The following is an 18,843-nucleotide window of genomic DNA, read 5'->3' as shown; positions in this document are numbered from 1 at the left end:
TAGCAAAGATTCTTCGAATGCTCCTCTCTTTCACTGGCCATTATTTTAAGTTTCTACTCAAAAATACCTTGTAAGAAAGTTGAGTCATTTTTTTTATCAATAATAAGAATGTATTGAGTTCATTCTTCTACAATGAAGCATGCATTCTTTCCTTCCTATTCCCCGTGTGCCAGATAGTTTTTATGTCAGCTTGACACAAACTAGAAACATGAGAGGAGTGGAGCTCAGTTGAGACAATTCCTGCATAAGATTGCCTTTGCTTAGTGACTGATGTAGGAGGGCCCATCCCATTGTGGGTTCTACAGGAAATCATCCTGGCAAGTCCAGATGAGCAAGCCAATAAGCATTCCTCCCCCCATGGACTCTTTATCAGGTTCCTGCCCTGTTTGAATTCCTGTCCTGACTCCCTTCAATGATGAACAGTGATGTGGCAGCAGAATCTGAATAAACCCTTTCCTGTACAAGTTGCATTGGCTGTGGTGTTTCATCACAGCAATAGAAACCCTAACTTAAGACATCCATGTTTAAAGAAAGAAAGAAGATCAAAATTAAAACTAAAAATACAGGACTTATGCAGAATAGAGACTTTAGGTAAAAAAATAAATGAATAAATACTTCTGGCCAGTTACGTCTAAGGGGGCAATCTTGGAGAATGAGTAAATCAGATAAATCAGCAGTCACCCACAGTAAAGCAGCAAAAAATGTGGGTATTACAAAGTTTCTTTTGAAAAAATACAATGCATTTTACAAAGAAAAAAATCATTGATCTTGGGCCACTTTCACTGGTAAGCAATACATCTCATATTGAAATCCAGCCTCAGCAAACCTGCAATCACATTTGTCATAACTGCCCCAAAACATAAATATGCTAAAGCCAGAAACCATCTAGGCGAAATAGATTGAAATATGCTGCTCTTTGAGTCATTCCTTCATATATATATTTTTTTCTATATTCTTTATTTACATTCCAAAAGCTTTCCCCTTTCCCAGTTCCCCCCTCCCCATATGTCCCATAAGTCCTCTTCTCTCCATCCATTCTCCTCTCCTTCCCAATCTCTTTTCTCTGTCCTGGTACTCCCCTACAATGCTGGATCAATCCTTTCCAGGATTAGGGCCCTCTTCTTCCTTCTTCATAGAAATCATTTGATATGCTAATTGTATCTTCAGTATTCAGAGTTTCTGGGCTATTTAATATCCACTTATCAATGATTGCATTCCATGTGTATTCTTTTGTGATTGTGTTACCTCACTTAGGATGATATTTTCCAGTTCCAACCATTTGCCTAAAAAATTCATGAATTCATTGTTTTTAATTGCTGAATAGTAATCCATTATGTATATATACCACATTTTCTGTATCGATTCCTCCATTGAAGGATATCTGGGTTCTTTCCAGCTTCTGGCTATTATAAATAAGGCTGCTATGAACATAGTGGAGCATGTGTCCTTATTGCATGCTGGGGAATCCTCTGGGTATATGCCCAGGAGAGGAATAGCAGGGTCCTCCAGAAGTGTCATGTCCAATTTTCTGAGGAACTGCCAGACTGATTTCCATAGTTGTTGTACCATCTTACAATCCCACCAGCAGTGAAGGAGTGTTCCTCTTTCTCCACATCCTCACCAACACCTGCTGTCTCCTGAGTTTTTAAACTTAGCCATTCTGACTGGTGTGAGGTGAAATCTCAGGGTTGTTTTGATTTTCATTTCCCTAATGACTAATGATGTTGAGCATTTCTTAAGGTGCTTCTTGGCCATCCGAATTTCTTCAGGTGAAAATTCTTTGTTTATATCTGTACCCCATTATCTATTGGGTTATTTTGTTCCCTGGGGTCTAACTTCTTGAGTTCTTTGTATATATTGGATATTAGCCCTCAATCGGATGTAGGGTTGGTGAAGATCTTTTCCCAATTTGTTGGTTACAGTTTTGTCCTTTTGACAGTGTCCTTTGCCTTATAGAATCTTTGTAATTTTATGAGATCTAATTTGTCAATTCTTGATCTAAGCTATTGTTGTTCTGTTCAGGAACTTTTATCCTGTGCCCATGTGCTCGATGCTCTTCCCCAGTTTCTTTTCTATTAGTTTTACTGTGTCTGGTTTTACATGGAGGTCCTTGATCCACTTGGAGTGAAGTTTAGTACATGGAGATAAGAATGGATCAATTCTCATTCTTCTGCATGCTGACCTCCAATTGATCCAGCACTATTTGTTGAAAAGGCTATCTTTTTTCCACTGGATGTTTTTGGCTCCTTTGTCAAAGATCAAGTGACCATAGGTGTGTGGATTCATTTCTGAGTCTTCAGTTCTATTCCATTGGTCCACTTGCCTGTCCCTGTGCCAATACCATGCAGTTTTTAACACTATTGCTCTGTAGTATTGCTTGAGGTCTGGGATACTAATTCCCCCAGAAGTTCTTTTACTGTGGAGAATAGTTTTAGCTATCCTGGGATTTTGTTATTCCACATGAATTTGAGAATTGCTTTTTCTAACTCTGTGAAGAACTGAGTTGGGATTTTGATGGGGATTGTGTTGAATCTGTAGATTGCTTTTAGCAAGATGGTCATTTTAACCCTATATTAATCCTGCCAATCCACGAGCATGGCAGATTTTTCCATTTTCTGAGGTCTTCTTCGATTTCCTTCCTCAGAGACCTGAAGTTCTTGTCATATAGATCTTTCACTTGTTTGGTTAGAGTCACACCAAGATACTTTATATTGTTTGTGGCTATTTTGAAGGGTGTCATTTCCCTAACTTCTTTCACAGTCTGCTTATCCTTTGAGTATAGGAAGGGTGGGACTGAAATTTCAGAAGCTCTTCCTCTTTCTTATCTTCAGGAACTACAGAATAGGCTTCTAGTCTCCACCTCCATCAGCTTTCCAAATAGAAAGTTAGAAGATTCTTTTCTGAAGAAATGATCTCAAGAAAAAGTTGTATAGATTCTCATATTTGAGGAATCTCCAGCAAAATGACTGGCCTTCAGCCAATCACATCATCTTTACCTAGCTTTTCTGTATTTATTCTTAATTATGAATAAACAACACAAGATTCAAAAAAGTATTCTGGATTACCTCCACCATGACCATCAGACTCTGTTTTTATTAAAGTTTCTGTTGCTGTGCTAAAACACAATGACTATAAACAACTTGGGTAGTAAAGCTTTATTTAGCTCATACAACCTGAATTATATCTATGGAGAGAAGCCAAGGCAGGAACTCAAACGGGCAGGAACCTGGAGGCAGGAGCTGATGCAGGGGCCATGGAGTGGTACTGCTTACTGGCTTGTTTTCCATATGTTGCTCAGCCTGCTTGCTTATAGCACCCAGGACATTCAGCCCAGGACTAGAAACACCCATTGTAAGGATGAGCCCTCTCACACTAATGACCAGTCAAGAAAATGCAGCACTGGGTTGCTGACAGGCCAGCCACTCTGGTAGGGACATTTTCTTTTTCAACTAAGGTTTCTTCTTTCAAAATTGCTCTAGATTATGTCAAGCTGACATAAAAACAAGTCAGGATAGATTCCAATCAAGCACACCAAAGAGGAGTAAAAAAAAAAAAAATCAAAGAAAATTTTAAATAAAATCAATAATACTAAAATGGGAGAGAGCAAGAGAAAAGCTTATATCCACACAGCAATATGAGACTGTTACAACAATGGAATAATAAGTAAACACTTAAGAGCATCTGTGGATTGAATGTGATAACTAAAACCACCTCAAAACTCAATTAATGGGTTCAAACTTCTGGGAGGAAAGATCTATTCTGGCTCATGATTTTAGAAGTACACAGTCCATCATGGCAGGGAAAGCAAAATAGAGTGATGTTGTCTGTGGTAGTGGGAGCAGATGCCGATGACTTCACATGGATGAAGACCAAGAGGTAGAAGACAGGGGCCTGGAGAGATGGCTCAGCGGTTAAGAGCACTGACTGCTCTTCCAGAGGACCTGAGTTCAAATCCCAGCAACCATATGGTGGCTCACAACCATCTGTAATGGGATCCGATGCCCTCTTCTAGTGTGTCTGAAGACAGCTACAGTGTACACATATACATAAAGTAAAATCTTTTTTTTTTAAAAAAGGTAGAGAACATAAAATTATTTTTGTTGCTACTTCATAACTTCATACTGTACTTCATATAGTGGAGTAATTATGCTATTGTTATGAATGTAAATATCTGATATGTAGAATATCTGTTATACAACCCTCAAAAGGATTGCAATCCACAGGATGAAAACCACTGAGTCAAGGAAAAATCTCTCTCTTTCCATCATTCTACATCTCTCTATTATGACATGAATGGAATTGTTTCTTATTAAGAAATTTCAGGCATTGGAAAATGATCGCTATATTGTGATGTTCTAGTACCTCTGCGATCACATTATAGTATTTCACTTATCTGAGGACTGGTCCTGTTGGGCTTTTCCTATATTCACCAGGTAGCATCACAAAGAAAAATTCAAGCAGGGTCAGAATTCTTGAGCAAATTGATATGAGAAGATGCTTAAAGGATGAAAATCAAACTCAAGGGCATTTTAACAGGAGTCATGGGCTTGAAAGTAAAATGAGAATCAAGAAACCCAGATAAAGAAGCATTAGATATGAACGTGGACCTCAGTGTCCTAATCATTCAGGAATCTCACATTCCTAGCTGGGAATAATCATCAGTTTCATCTGACACGAAAGGCTATGTACCTCCGGGCAGTGCCAACTAGATGAGGCAGACTGGCACGGATCCAGAGCAGAGCCACACGGGGCCAACCATTGCCTAGGCAGAGGGAAGCCAGGCTGAAAAGAGCCCTTCAGTTTTGATTACTCATTATCCTGACTTAGTAGCTCCTCAGCTGTCTTTGTGACAGCCAGGAGCAGTGACCAGTGGAGCATTCAGTCAACAAATGTTATCATCACTGCAATACTAATCATGTTATCATCCATCATAATAGTGTTTGTTGTGAGAGGAGACTCAGAAGGCGAGGGGTTCCATTTGAGACAAAACAAAGGGGGAAAGGAGTTGTGCACAGTCCATATATGTCAGAAGGAGATAGGAAAGAAGAGGGCACACTGAATCAAGAATGGAATAAAGGGCTAAAAGGAAAGTGGAATAAAGGAAAGTGGCATAGCCCACAGAGGTGAGAGATGTAAACTGGTTTCATAGTTCTTTCTGCCATAGTCACATTCTATGCAGTGTCTTGATGACTTAGAAATGCCAGTGGGAAGATCTCCACTTATATAACAGATACTTCCAGTGCTCCACTCCCTCACTCCTTAATTCCCTTACCACATTAATCCACACTAGCCAAACTGCCAATGGCTTATACATGTGTCTTTGCCACAGGCATGGCCTAGAACTACCAAACCAACTTTATGCTTTGACACAACAGCCTCTTTAAATTTGTAGCTCCAGGGTTATCATGAATTGATGCCAATTGATATCCATTATGTTGGCTGACTCATAGCAGAGCATAATTATAAATGCAAAATGTAACTGACCTTTAATGAGTACCGTATATTGCCTATCTTTTTTGCGCAACCCTCCACCCCTTCTCACAGCAATGTTTCTATGCCCCTGGTTATATGAGTTTCCTCCAAGATTGAAACATTCCATCCTATAGGAGAACTCTTTAAATAAGGAGATAAACAACTCCAAAAATAAAGTTTCAGGAATTTCCTGAAACTGACCAGATTTACTAGACCCCTCCATTCCAGATTAGGCAATAAATGAAGCTGCTGAGAGTCACTCACAACCAACGTGAAAAGAAGACTCTTAAATAAGCCAAGCTGCAAAGAAGACTCTCAGAGGAGAAAGGCTACAAAGAAGACTCCCAAACCAAACCACCTGCCTGGAAGAAGGAAAGATCAGCTGAGCCACCTGAAAATGGTTTAAGACCAAAATCTCTTAGAAAAGGCATTCTCCACCGTGTTGAGATCCCTGTGGACTGTGCAGTGTTCTCCAGGTTTTCAGCTTTGTGAGCTGCCACCCATGCTGGGGTAGGATTTTGATAATGTTGCTGTCACTGATGACATGTTTGCGCCTATAAGTATTCTATCACTAAAATTCCAGTAACACCAATGAAACTCATGGGTTCACCAACTTGGTGGTATCTGTACTTTGGTCTGTCATGGGCTCTAGTTCTATGTGTAGCTTCTTTTCAGGGAAAGTTTTGCTGTACAACAGCCTCCCATATTGACAGGCTAATTTCAACATATTTCTTGGGGAACCCAGCTAAGATAAGCATGTTGCTTTCACACATTGCCAACATCAAAGCAAGAGCTGTTGTTTTCTCTCTGTGTTAACTACAGCAGGGTCCAAGGCAGTATGACCGACAAAGAATGACTAATAACTATAAACTATAAATAACTTTTAAAGCTCATCTCTTTCATAAAGCAATCGCTAGGTTCTGAATATTTGCATAAAATACCACAATACTCCACTATATACTAAGAACCAAAGCATTCAATGATAAAGAATCATAAGTGGCATCTAATGATTCTTCATTCTCTGTTCCACTACATAAGATCCACACATTTATCTAAGAAAGTGATATCCCTACCCTTCCCATTTAGTGTATGAAACACAGAGGTTAAATGACTTACCCAAGCCATTCAACAAATCGACTCCCAATTAGTGGTACTGCTGGATTTAGATCTGCTGTCTCATAGTCATAGCACCTGTTTCACTATTGTCTTAGAATTTACATTCTGGTGAGGAAAACAGACCTTACATAAGACATTAATCATATTTGCAATCATTTCACTTCAGTTTTAATCTGGACCTTGTGGGAGGTGCTATGTACAGAATGCCCAGAGCATGTTCACCAGCTTATTCACTTCACAAGTACATATTGATTGCATCTTCTGTGCCAGGTTCTGAGGGAGATATTAGAAATTTAATGAACAAAACATATACCTCTGTGCTGTCTTCCAGGAGAAGAGGGGTGTCAGACATTATTTGAATAATGACACTCATTTACATGTGATCACAAAGGTGGCAAATGCTTTGAAGGAAAGTACTGAGAGTTATAAGAGAACATAATAGAAGGGCTTGACATTTAAAATGAGATCAAATGAGCTCTCAACGATGAGTAACAGTTACCTTGGTGAAAAGAAGAGGAAAACACATTTCAGGGAGGCATGTGCCAAGGTTCTGAGCTCAGAAAAAGAAAATGTAAAACAGCAAGAGGGGGTTGGTACTGCTGAAGTCCAGTGAGTGAGAAGGCATGCAAGGACTATTGATAGTCAACAGAGGTCACATGACCTGTACAGCTAATCAGGGTACTTTCAAGGTAAAGTGGATAATGATAAGTCAAAACAACAGGTGAAAAGGTAATGGATTAAGTGAATTGAGACAGATGGTGACACTAGTTTTGGCCTGGTAAATTAAGGTTTCATTCTTTTAGCCTAAGAATTATAAGAAGCCACTGAATGATTTTAAATGCCAATAGAGACTATATTATTGTATTTTACTTTGATTATAATTAATAATATTCTAGTAGTAGAATTGATAAGAAGGCAACAATAGTTAATACAAGTAGATAAGTAGGAATTTGTGGCAATAACCCATATATTAGTGGAAATGCCTTTGACCAAAGTGATACCAATAAATATTAAGAAATCAGATAGAGGCTAGTGAGGATGAAGACAAAAAAAGGCATAGAAGACAAGAAATAAAACTGCTTTGTAAAATAAATTGACATCAGAAGTATAAGGCACAACAAAAGTAAGGAAATGGAGTTGGGTTTTCAACATTGTTTAATGTTTAAGGGGGAATATTTTTTGGCTTTATTTAAACAAAAGCAGTTGATAGGGAATGAAACTACCATAGTAGTTTCCAAATTAATCTTATTAAATTTTCAAAACTAGTGTCAGACGTCATTTGATTTTGTCCCAGTGGAAACAACCACATGGGAGGGAGGGTGGGAAGCAACTCGTTCAAGGGACTTGTATGAAACTCACTGATTTTCCATGTGAATAAGTGAATCCAGAGTATAATAGTCTCTTAGCAATCTCTTCTCTCTTCTCTCTCTTCTCTCTTTCTCTGTCTCTCTGTCTTTGTCTCTGTCTCTCTCCTCTCTCTCTGTGTCACACCCCACTCCATTGACATTTTCCTTTCTATCCCTTATTCTCTCCTTTCCCTTTTTCCCAATTCTCTGTCTATCCCACATACAATCCCCATTCTCAGTAGCCTTGTTTCCACTTTGATGTACTGTATAACATTTTCTGCTCTACCCCAGCCCCTTCTCAGCCTTTGTTCTCATTTCAGTCTCTTATCTAGTTTCATCGTCTATAACCAATACCATGACTCCTTATTAACATACATACAAACATTAAAATTACGAATTTGTGACAATATGTGATTTTGTCTTCTTGGTATCTCCTTTGTGGTTGATTTATTTACTTCTGAGGCTAATCAAGCCAATTGTGCTTAGAACAACTCTGGGCAAACTTGAGTTCCTCTTAAATTACTGACATTTATCAAAATTCAAATAATATATAGTGTGTCATCTTTTCTAGAACTGAAATCTTTCATTCTCAATTGATGTGAATATAAGAACACATTTGACTAGCAATTCTAATGGCTATTCACATTTTTATAATGTCTCTATTTTCACAGTCATTTACATTGGGTCAGGCTGATCTCTCTCTCTCTCTCTCTCTCTCTCTCTCTCTCTCTCTCTCTCAACCAAAACTCCTGAAAGTTAAAATAGTTCCACTTTATAGTAATTTTTATTTACGAGGCAACAAGTGAATAATTCAAAGTAAGGATTTGGGGGTGGGGGTGAGGGGTTCTGGGAATGAAATCCAAAGATTAACTAGTCCTATTCCCTTAATTTCAAGCAAAGCTCAGACATCACTTGCCTTCTACTTTTTCCCCTCTTATGGCACTCAGGACTCTACTTCTAGTCCTTTCTAGCTTCATGACCTCTATGCATATACTGCAAATTACAAACAAATCTAAACATTTTAAGTTAAGGTCAGACAGGAGAGAGAACAGGAGTGGTTTGATTTGTTTGCCCTTGATTACTCCATCCATTTTCCTATAAACTTTGTTGTCTTTGCAGCTGAATAAAATTCCATGGTGAATATGGGCCACATTTTCATTGTCTATCCATTAATTTATAGACACAAGGATGATTTCCTAAGCTTATTACAAACAAAGCAATGATGAAACATGGTGAATAAGTAGTATATAGAGTCCTTTGAATATATACCCAGGTATGGAGTAGTATAATCGGATCGTTTGATAGTTACATTACTAGCTCCTCAAGGAAACTTCACATTATAGTGATAAGTACCAGTTTACACTACCAATAGTCTGTAAGGGATTCCTTTTCTGCACATTCTCTGCATTTTCTTGGTAATAAATGTTCTGAATAGAATGAGATGGAATCTGAAAGTAGTTTTAATTTGAATTTCTCTAATGACTAAGGATAATGAATACCTTTAAAGATATGTATTAGCCATTTGCTCTTTTGAAAATTCTTTATTCAGTTCTATAGCTCAGTTGTTATCGGGTTATTATTTTCCTTCTACATATTGAATGTTGATGCTTAGTGTTTTGAGTTCTTTCTATATTCTTTTTTTTTTTTGGTTTTTTTTTTTTTTTTTTTTTTTTTTTTTTTTTTTTTGAGACAGTGTTTCTCTGTGTAGCTCCAGCTGTCCTGGAACTCACTCTGTAGACCAGAAATCCACCTGCCTCTGCTTCCCAAGTGCTGGGATTAAAGGTGTGCACCACCACCGCCCGGCTCGTTCTATATTCTAAATATTTATTCTCTGTCATATGTATAGCTAATGAATATTTTCTCCCATTCTGTAGAACAATTCACTCAATTAACAGCTTCCCTTTTTATAATAATCTTTTTTGTTGTTTTATTATTTCTCAGTTGTCAGTTATTGACCATATTTCCCAAGCAATTAGTTTTCTATTCAGAAATCCTTAGTTTAGGTTTATCTTGGAGGCTTTTCCTCTAGAAGCCTCAAAGTTTCAAGTCTTTTATTAAAGTTTTGATCCACTTAGAATTAAGTTTTATGCAAGGTGAAAGATGGGAGTCTAGTTTCATTCTTTCACTTGAGCATACTCACTTTTCCAAAGACCATTTGTTAAAGAAGTTATCTTTTATTTAGTGTTACTTAGGTAGCTATGGATTCATTGATTTCATAATTTCAGGACTTACATAAAGGTGTTTGATCTGCATGAAACTGTTTCTTTGAACAGAATAAAATATAACGATCTAGTTTTGACTTTAAACATGCAAATATCCAGCTTCATGGTACCACTTGATCAAAAACTGTCTTTCCTCCAGTGTATGTTTAACATTTTGGCAAAAAATTAGGTAGGTATAGCTGGAGGCTAATATCTATGTCTTCTATTCTACTACAGTAACCTACACATCTGTTTCTGTATTGATACCATGGTCATTTTTTTATTTGGGCTCTTTGATATAATTTGAAATTGGACATGGTAATACCTCCAGCATTATTTTTGTTCAGGACTGGTTTGATTGTACATGATCTTTTGTATCCATATTAATTGCCAACTCTTATTCTATCCCTATGAAGATCATTGATGGAATAGTTAAGAGTATTACATTGAATTCATAGATTGTTTTTGATAGAATAGCTATTTTCATGAGGCTAATAATTGTAATCTTTCCTCAGTGTCTTCAAAGTTTTCATCATCAAGCTCTTTGACTTCTTTTTTCTTTCTTTCTTTTTTTTTTTTTGTGTTGGTCAACTACTCTTTTTTTTTAATTCGATACATTTTTTATTTACATTTCAAATGATTTCCCCTTTTCTAGCCCCCCACTCCCCGAAAGTCCCATAAGCCCCCTTCTCTCCCCCTGTCCTCCCACCCACCCCTTCCCACTTCCCCGTTCTGGTTTTGCCGAATACTGCTTCACTGAGTCTTTCCAGAACAAGGGGCCACTCTTCCTTTCTTCTTGTACCTCATTTGATGTGTAGATTGTTTTGGGTATTCCAGTTTTCTAGGTTAATATCCACTTATTAGTGAGTGCATACCATGATTCACCTTTTGAGTCTGGGTTACCTCACTTAGTATGATGTTCTCTAGCTCCATCCATTTGCCTAAGAATTTCATGAATTCATTGTTTCTAATGGCTGAATAGTACTCCATTGTGTAGATATACCACATTTTTTTGCATCCACTCTTCTGTTGAGGGATACCTGGGTTCTTTCCAGCATCTGGCAATTATAAATAGGGCTGCTATGAACACAGTAGAGCATGTATCCTTATTACATGGTGGGGAATCCTCTGGGTATATGCCCAGGAGTGGTATAGCAGGATCTTCTGGAAGTGAGGTGCCCAGTTTTCGGAGGAACCGCCAGATTGATTCCCAGAGTGGTTGTACCAATTTGCAACCCCACCAGCAGTGGAGGAGTGTTCCTCTTTCTCCACATCCTCTCCAACACCTGCTGTCTCCTGAATTTTTAATCTTAGCCATTCTGACTGGTGGGAAGACCCTTGAGGACATTGGTACAGGGAGAAAATTTCTGAACAGAAAACCAATAGCGTATGCTCTAAGATCAAGAATTGACAAATGGGACCTCATAAAATTACAAAGTTTCTGTACGGCAAAGGACACCATCAAAAGGACAAATCGGCAACCAACAAATTGGGAAAAGATCTTCACCAATCCTACAACAGATAGAGGGCTAATATCCAATATATATAAAGAACTTAAGAAGTTAGACTCCAGAAAACCAAACAACCCTATTAAAAAATGGGGTACAGAGTTAAACAGGGAATTCTCACCTGAAGAACTTCGGATGGCGGAGAAGCATCTTAAAAAATGCTCAACTTCATTAGTCATTAGGGAAATGCAAATCAAAACAACCCTGAAATTTCACCCTCTTGCCTCTTGCAGGACCTGGAGATGTGGTGTTGCTGCCCAGGCTGATCTGGATCCGGAAGCGGAGAGGTCTGAGGGCTACCACCAGAGGCCTCAGGCCTAAAGCCTAAGCTTCGTGTCACAGGAGGGAGCTGTGCTGTGAGCTCCCAGACTGCCTGTGGGTGCATACCAGGTCTCCTGCACTTCCTGGAGACCAAGTGCTGTGGCCCAGGCTGTTCAGATCCCAAAGCAGGCACCTGAAGGCCCCTGCTGGGGCCCGCTGGATTCACCAGAGCACACAGACTACTCCCCGCTGGCCGCCTGGAAGCCCCTCTTGCTCTTTGACTTCTTGATTAGATTTACTCCCAGGTACTTTATTGTTTCTTGGTCTTTTGCAAATGAGATTGTTAGCCTTGGGTTTTTCCCCCATATGTTTAACATTGCTATATAGGAAAACTATTGATTTTTTTTGTCTGTTAATTTTGTATTCTGCCACTTTGATGACCGTGTTTATCAATTTTCTAGTCTTTTGTGATCTCTTTTATATAGATAAGGATCGTTTAAACTTTTTCATATTTGTAACCATTTTCTATCTTTCTTTAGTCTTACTGCTTTAGCTAAGACTTCAAATACTCTATTGAAGAAGAGTGGAAAGAGTAGACAGCCTTCTTTTGTTTCTGGTCTTAAAGGGAATACTTTAAACTTTTCTTTATTTAACATGACATTGGCTATAGCTACATGTTTGTCATATACAGGGGTAATTGCATAAATATATATTTCCTCTATCCATGACATCTCCAAAACTTTTATCACAATGCGTTGTTAGATTTTTTTCAAAGGCCTTCTGCATATTTGGAGATGATCACATGGTTTCTGGTTTTGAATCAACCAATGTGTTTAATTACATTTATTGATTTGTATATGTTGAACTGTTTCTGCATCTGTAATGATGCCAACTTGACCGTGATGAAGGGTCTCTTGGTTGTTGTACTAGTTAATTTTCTATTGCTGTGATGAAAGTCCTTGGCTAAGGCAACTTATAAAAGGAACAATTTATCTTTGATTTATGGTTCTGAAGTATTAGAGTCTATTATGATGGGGACAGCATGGCAGAAGGAGGTAAATGTGACAGAGCTAGAACTGAGACTGAGGACTCTCATCTCAAACCATAAATGGGAAGTGAAAATATTAAACTGGGGATGTCAGGTGGCTTTTGAAACTTCAAAATCTGCTCCCAGTGATTTACTTTCTCCATCAAAGCCATTAAATATAAACTACCCAAACAGCATCATAAACTGGGGACAAAATGTTCAAATGTCCAAGAGTATGGGGACATCTCATTCATCTACCTCAGGTGGGGATTTTGAGAGGGATTTGGTTTGCAAGTATTTTGTTGAGAGTCTTTGCATCTATATTCATCAGAGATATTTGTAATTTTCTTTTTGTTGTTGTCAAGTTTTATAATGTTTGAAAGTGCTGTGCAGGCTGCTAAGGGAAAAAAATCATTTACATATCTATAGACCTTGAATGCTACAATATTAACCTAACAAGAAGGTTGTGCCCACCAATGAAATAGTGGTCTGATTTTTATGGGAATAACCAACCATTTGCCATTGTATTTGAGGCCTTCTCTACAGACACAGTTTATACCTGGTAAATAAATCTTTTCAAAAGCCAATGGTTAGGATAGCTAGAGATTCTTTTGGGAACAGGGCACCTACTACTGTTGCTTTGATAAGTAGATAAATAGGCATAGTATCAAACTGCATTCTAAATATTTATGCTTATATAAAATTGGGACATCTATATCACCACTACCACCCCTAAGACTTAGGAAAAATTGTAGAAGAGGTAGAAAGAATGTCATAACTGAAAAAATGAGAAAGAAGTACTATGAAGTGCTATTTTCTGATATCTGTGGCCAATACATATGAATTCATAGAAGTCTGCACAAGACCTGTATAAGACCAGGCTCATCAATATTCTGACATGTATGTGAGAGGGTTTCATCATGCCCCATCGCTCCCAGATAAGCTATAGGCAGTTAATGATTTTTCTGGGAATGGAGAGTCATATTCCTTAGTAATGTAGCCACTGGTAAGCTGCTCTAGTTCGAGTAAATAACCCTCACCCATACACATGCAAGAAACCATAATGAAATACAGAAAAGTCCACAGAAGGACAAGAGGAACTTGCTGGAAAAAAGATGGGAGTAGAAAGTAGAGAGAGTATTAACAGGGGTAGTATAATTAGTATATTCTCTCTCTCTCTCTCTCTCTCTCTCTCTCTCTCTCTCTCTCTCTCTCTCTCTCTGTGTGTGTGTGTATGTGTGTGTGTGTGTGTCAGAAAGAAAATTCGGCATGTTAATCCCCTTATTTTTCCACTACATTTCAAAATCTTAAAAAGTTTTTGGACATATATAGCTATAACAACAAAGAAAAAAGAGGCTACAGATTTGGAAAAAATAAGGGGCTGGGGATGGAACACCTGAGAGGACTTGGAGAGGAAAGGGAGAAATAATGTAATCATATTATAATCTCAAAAATTAAATAAAAATATTTTCTAAAGTTTTGAACATCCAGCCTCATGAAATTTTTAATGAGACTAAGGAGACGGAGGATATAATCATTTATTTACTTACTTTTCTCTGTAAGAAAAACATTCATCTGTTTTCATACCAATCTTAAATTTGTCCTAATACTCAATTTTGCAACATTAAATCAATGGTCATATCTTTTTAGCAGGAAGGAACTGAAACTTCTTTTGGAAATTATATTGTACTGAGACTTTTCCATGGCACAATAGAGCTAATTTGATAAAATCTTCACTAATTTAATCTTAGGTTACAATCTCATTAACCTTCACTCAAATTTAAATCAGAGTGATCACCTTTCCCTGGAGCAGTAGAAAATAATGAACGGGTTGCTTATTTGTTATTTTTGTGTTTAAATCTAACCCAAGAAATGGCCAGAATAATTTTCCCTTCATTCCATTTAAACTCTGAAAGTGGAATTTCAGTCAGCATGTGTATGTTCAGATAGAAAATTGTATTATTTCAGTTCTTCATTGCTGAACAATAGACATGATGTTCTATAACAATGAATGTATGGAGATATTTTAATTCAATGTTTTAATTATATAGGATATACATAAGAACAGATTATTTTAAACTGTTCTTGTAGTTATATTTTAGAAGAAACAAAATGAAGATTATTGGTGACACAGATCACTACTGTTTGAGAGCTGTCAATCTCAGTCCCCCATTTCCCTTGTCTATTAAATCAGTAAAGTTTTTCAGTTAATAATAGGCTAACTGGCTAATAATTATAAGACACTATCATAGCTCTTTTTAGGATATCTTTTCATTTGTCTTACTACAAACATAAACTACCAAACTGCCTCATTTGCTTTTAAACATGAAACATCTCAGTTTCTCCCTTTTGGACTCTTCTTTACAGTCAGTTTTAACCCTAGCCTCCATTGAAGCTGTATCCTGAAAGATCATTAATGAAAGGGTGTCTTTCCCCTGCTACTAAGCAAACCTTTTGACCTCTTTTCAGTCCTCATACTAACTGACATTTATCTGCAACATTTAATATTGTCAGTGTTAACAGCACTGCTGGTCACAGTAGGGAATTGTTGCAGCCTCTTATTTTGAAGAAGTGAGAAACATAAAAGTTAGAAATAAAATGAGATGATACAGCATATTTGGGTGGGTAGTGAGCCTGCTGAGCCATTAAGGACAAACACACTAGACAAAAAAAAAAAAAAAAAAAAACAGAGTTAAAGAAACAGAGAAAGAACTTCTCGAGACTTGGATCAGAACTAGAGAACCTCTTCTCAGAGCACTCTCTTTTTGGTAAAACAAAACAAAACAACAACAACAACAACAACAACAAAATCTATCTGTGTTTTTTCACCCAGACTATGGGGAGGAAGAAAAGAAGGCAGTCATCCACCTTTCACCTTCTTCCCATCGTCTGTGACACATTTACTAACAATCTACCATATTCAGTTAAATGCTGAAGGTTTTCACATTAGTAAGGCTCCTAACCAAATCTAAGTTTTAAGTTCAACTTGAAAATTTCCCTGTATTCTAATCTTTATATAACAGCCACCACTAACCCCATTATTTCCCCTCTTTTGACTTCCTTTTAAAGTGACAGTGGTTGGCACAGGGACTCACCCTGCAGCCTAAGTTAGCCTTGAACTTGCTATATAGCTCAGGCTGGCCTCAATCTTAGGACAATCCTCCTGCCTCAATCTCCCAAGTACTGGAGTTGTAGACATGAACCCGCATGAACAGTTTCTAACTTTCTTGTTTCAATTATAGGCAACTAATGTTCACTTCAGCTTGAAAGTCTCAATTTATTACTGCTTCTAAAATAACCATTCCTGTCTTCTTTTTTTCCTGCTATGCCCTTGGTTCAGGTCCTCATTAATTTTCTATTAGAATAATGTTCTTTCTGGCTTCTAGCTTCCAGTTTCTCCTGAATTCAATTTATTCTGCCCAAGGCCACCAAAATACTTTTTTTATAAAGCAAATATATCAATCTCCTGGTGAAAACCATCATGGATTCCACAAACTAGAAATTCAAAGCACTTATCAGCTTACCTTCTGGCGTGTACACTTTGTTCTCCAACTGTATTAATGTGGCAGGTTAAACAATGGTACCCAACGATGCCTTTGTCTGAATTCATAAAATCTGTAGATATGTACTTTAAGAGTAAAAGAGTCTGTGCAGATATACATAGGAATCTTACAATAAAAAATGTATAACAAGGTCCAATGTCATTACAAATGTCTTTAAACTAAGAAGGCCAGAGGTCAGAACAAAAGGAGGTGTAATGACATGCAGAGACTGCAGAGAAGCAGCCACAAATCAAGGACTGACAGGAGCCTCTAGGAAGAGACATGGCAAAAATTCTACCTTGGAGCCTCAAGAATAAAATGAACCCTTCCATCCTTTTGGTTTTAGCCATATAAGATTTATCTAGGACTTCTAACTTTTGGAACAACAATAACAACAACAAAAAAAAAAACCTTTTGCATAATTTAAGCCAGCAAGCTCATGGTAATTTGTTATAAGAGCATAATGAACCTACTATAATTCATTAGCTTTTGCTACATAAATTACTATAGAACCTCAACCATATACAAACATAAACATATATGGCTCACATGTGGTTTGGTTTTGTTTTTCATGGGGGCCTCTGCTGATCTTAGATGAGTTTCAAGGGCCTTGGCTCTCTGTTATTCATTCACCACTTCTTTATACACCTGTCATTCTTCTGGAAATTTCAAGCTGCTCAGAAAATATCCTATTCATAGTTAAGGGCACAAACTTTCTGAGCCAGCACACATTGTTCACACATCACATCTCTGACATTGCATTAGTCAGTAGTCAAAGCAACTTACCCAAACAAACCCTATCAAAGAACTATCTCCATGGAAAGAATTTCAGTCTTGGACAATTGGTATAAATTTAGGGATATTGGAATAAGGAGGTTATCTAGTATATCCAGTTATGCACTGTCAAAATAGTTTTCAATATACAAACAAGGGTAAAACGAAGTTAAACCTGATTTGTACCCTTTACTGATTTCCTAATGTAAATGCTTGTATTGTAGTTGGTTTCAAGCTACCAATATTACATTAACAAATGCAAATCTGGAACTAAATATATGTAATGGATTCTGGTGGCTAGTCCTCCACTGAATTGAATCTTCACATTATTCAAACCATTTGTTCCATGCTCCTATATAAACAGTACTACCAGAGTCATCTCTCATGCTATTTTTCTACTTAAAATCCATCTATATTTATATCCTTTCCACCTTTCCACACAAAGTCTTTACTTTTTTTTTGAGGACTTCATATAATAAAATAGAATCACACCTACTCCCGCATTTCCCTTCTCTAACTTCTACCCAAAGGCTTCCTCCCAACTTGATATTCCCCCACCCTGATAACCCACTGAGAACAGTTACTGCTGCCCACATGTGCATGGGTGTGGTACCACACACTGGAGCATGGCAAAATTACCAGTAGTCACATCCTCAACAAAGAATCCTTCATTCCCCAATGACTGTTCACTGCCAATAGCTCCTCAGCAAGGGGTGGGGCCTGGAGATCACCAACCCATCTACATTGGGATTTTGGTTGGCTTGATATTGTGTAGGTAAGCACAGCAGCTCTGTTCTTGGTTGCGGTAGCCATGCCATGTCTACAAGCCAGTATGTCAAAGCAATTTTCTCCATTCTTCAGCTTTTACATTCTTTCCACCTTCCATTCCTTTCATTGCCTGGCATTAAGGTAGCTCTCCTATTTAGGGTTGAATACTCAGTCTCTTACTCTCTTCACACTGATCAGCTTTACTTCTCTGCACTGATTGATGCCCACTGCAAAAAGAAGCTTCTCTGACCAAAGCTGGGAGCAGCCCAAGTCTATGTAAATAAATATAAATATTTAGAGGGCAATTTGACCATGTGACCATCCAGGAAAACAACTATCAGGTTCTACCCCAGGACCTATGACCTCTCCAGTCATGGGCAATTTACCAGGATTACAGTACCAGACATGAAATTCCCTCTTGTGGAACAAGTCTCAAATCCAATCAGACAGTGGTTAGTTATACCATAACCGTCATGCTTTGTCTTTCTTGCTCTCTGGACTTCAAAGTAGAATGAGGCCTTAAAGCTCTTTACATAGAACAGGTGTTATCAACTACTCAGTGGATGGATGAATAAATGAAGAGACACAGAAAGGTAAATAAGTTACTTAACCTTATTCCACTGGTGATATTCTGACTGGCCATCATCAGGAAAACAACAACAACAACAGACAGCTAAGAATCATGGATGAAACAGCCTCCCAAATACAAGTAAAACTTTAGAACTCTTGAGCATGCATGTTGGGTAAGAAGTTTTCTTTTCTTTCTATGGTATTCAGAACTGAGTATTGAAAGCCCCCACAAAAATGAATTCTGAAAAACAAAGCAAA

The sequence above is a fragment of the Apodemus sylvaticus genome, chromosome X (genome assembly GCF_947179515.1).
Source record: "Apodemus sylvaticus chromosome X, mApoSyl1.1, whole genome shotgun sequence".
NCBI classification, from domain to species: Eukaryota; Metazoa; Chordata; class Mammalia; order Rodentia; family Muridae; genus Apodemus; species Apodemus sylvaticus.
This window is presented reverse-complemented; position numbering follows the sequence as displayed.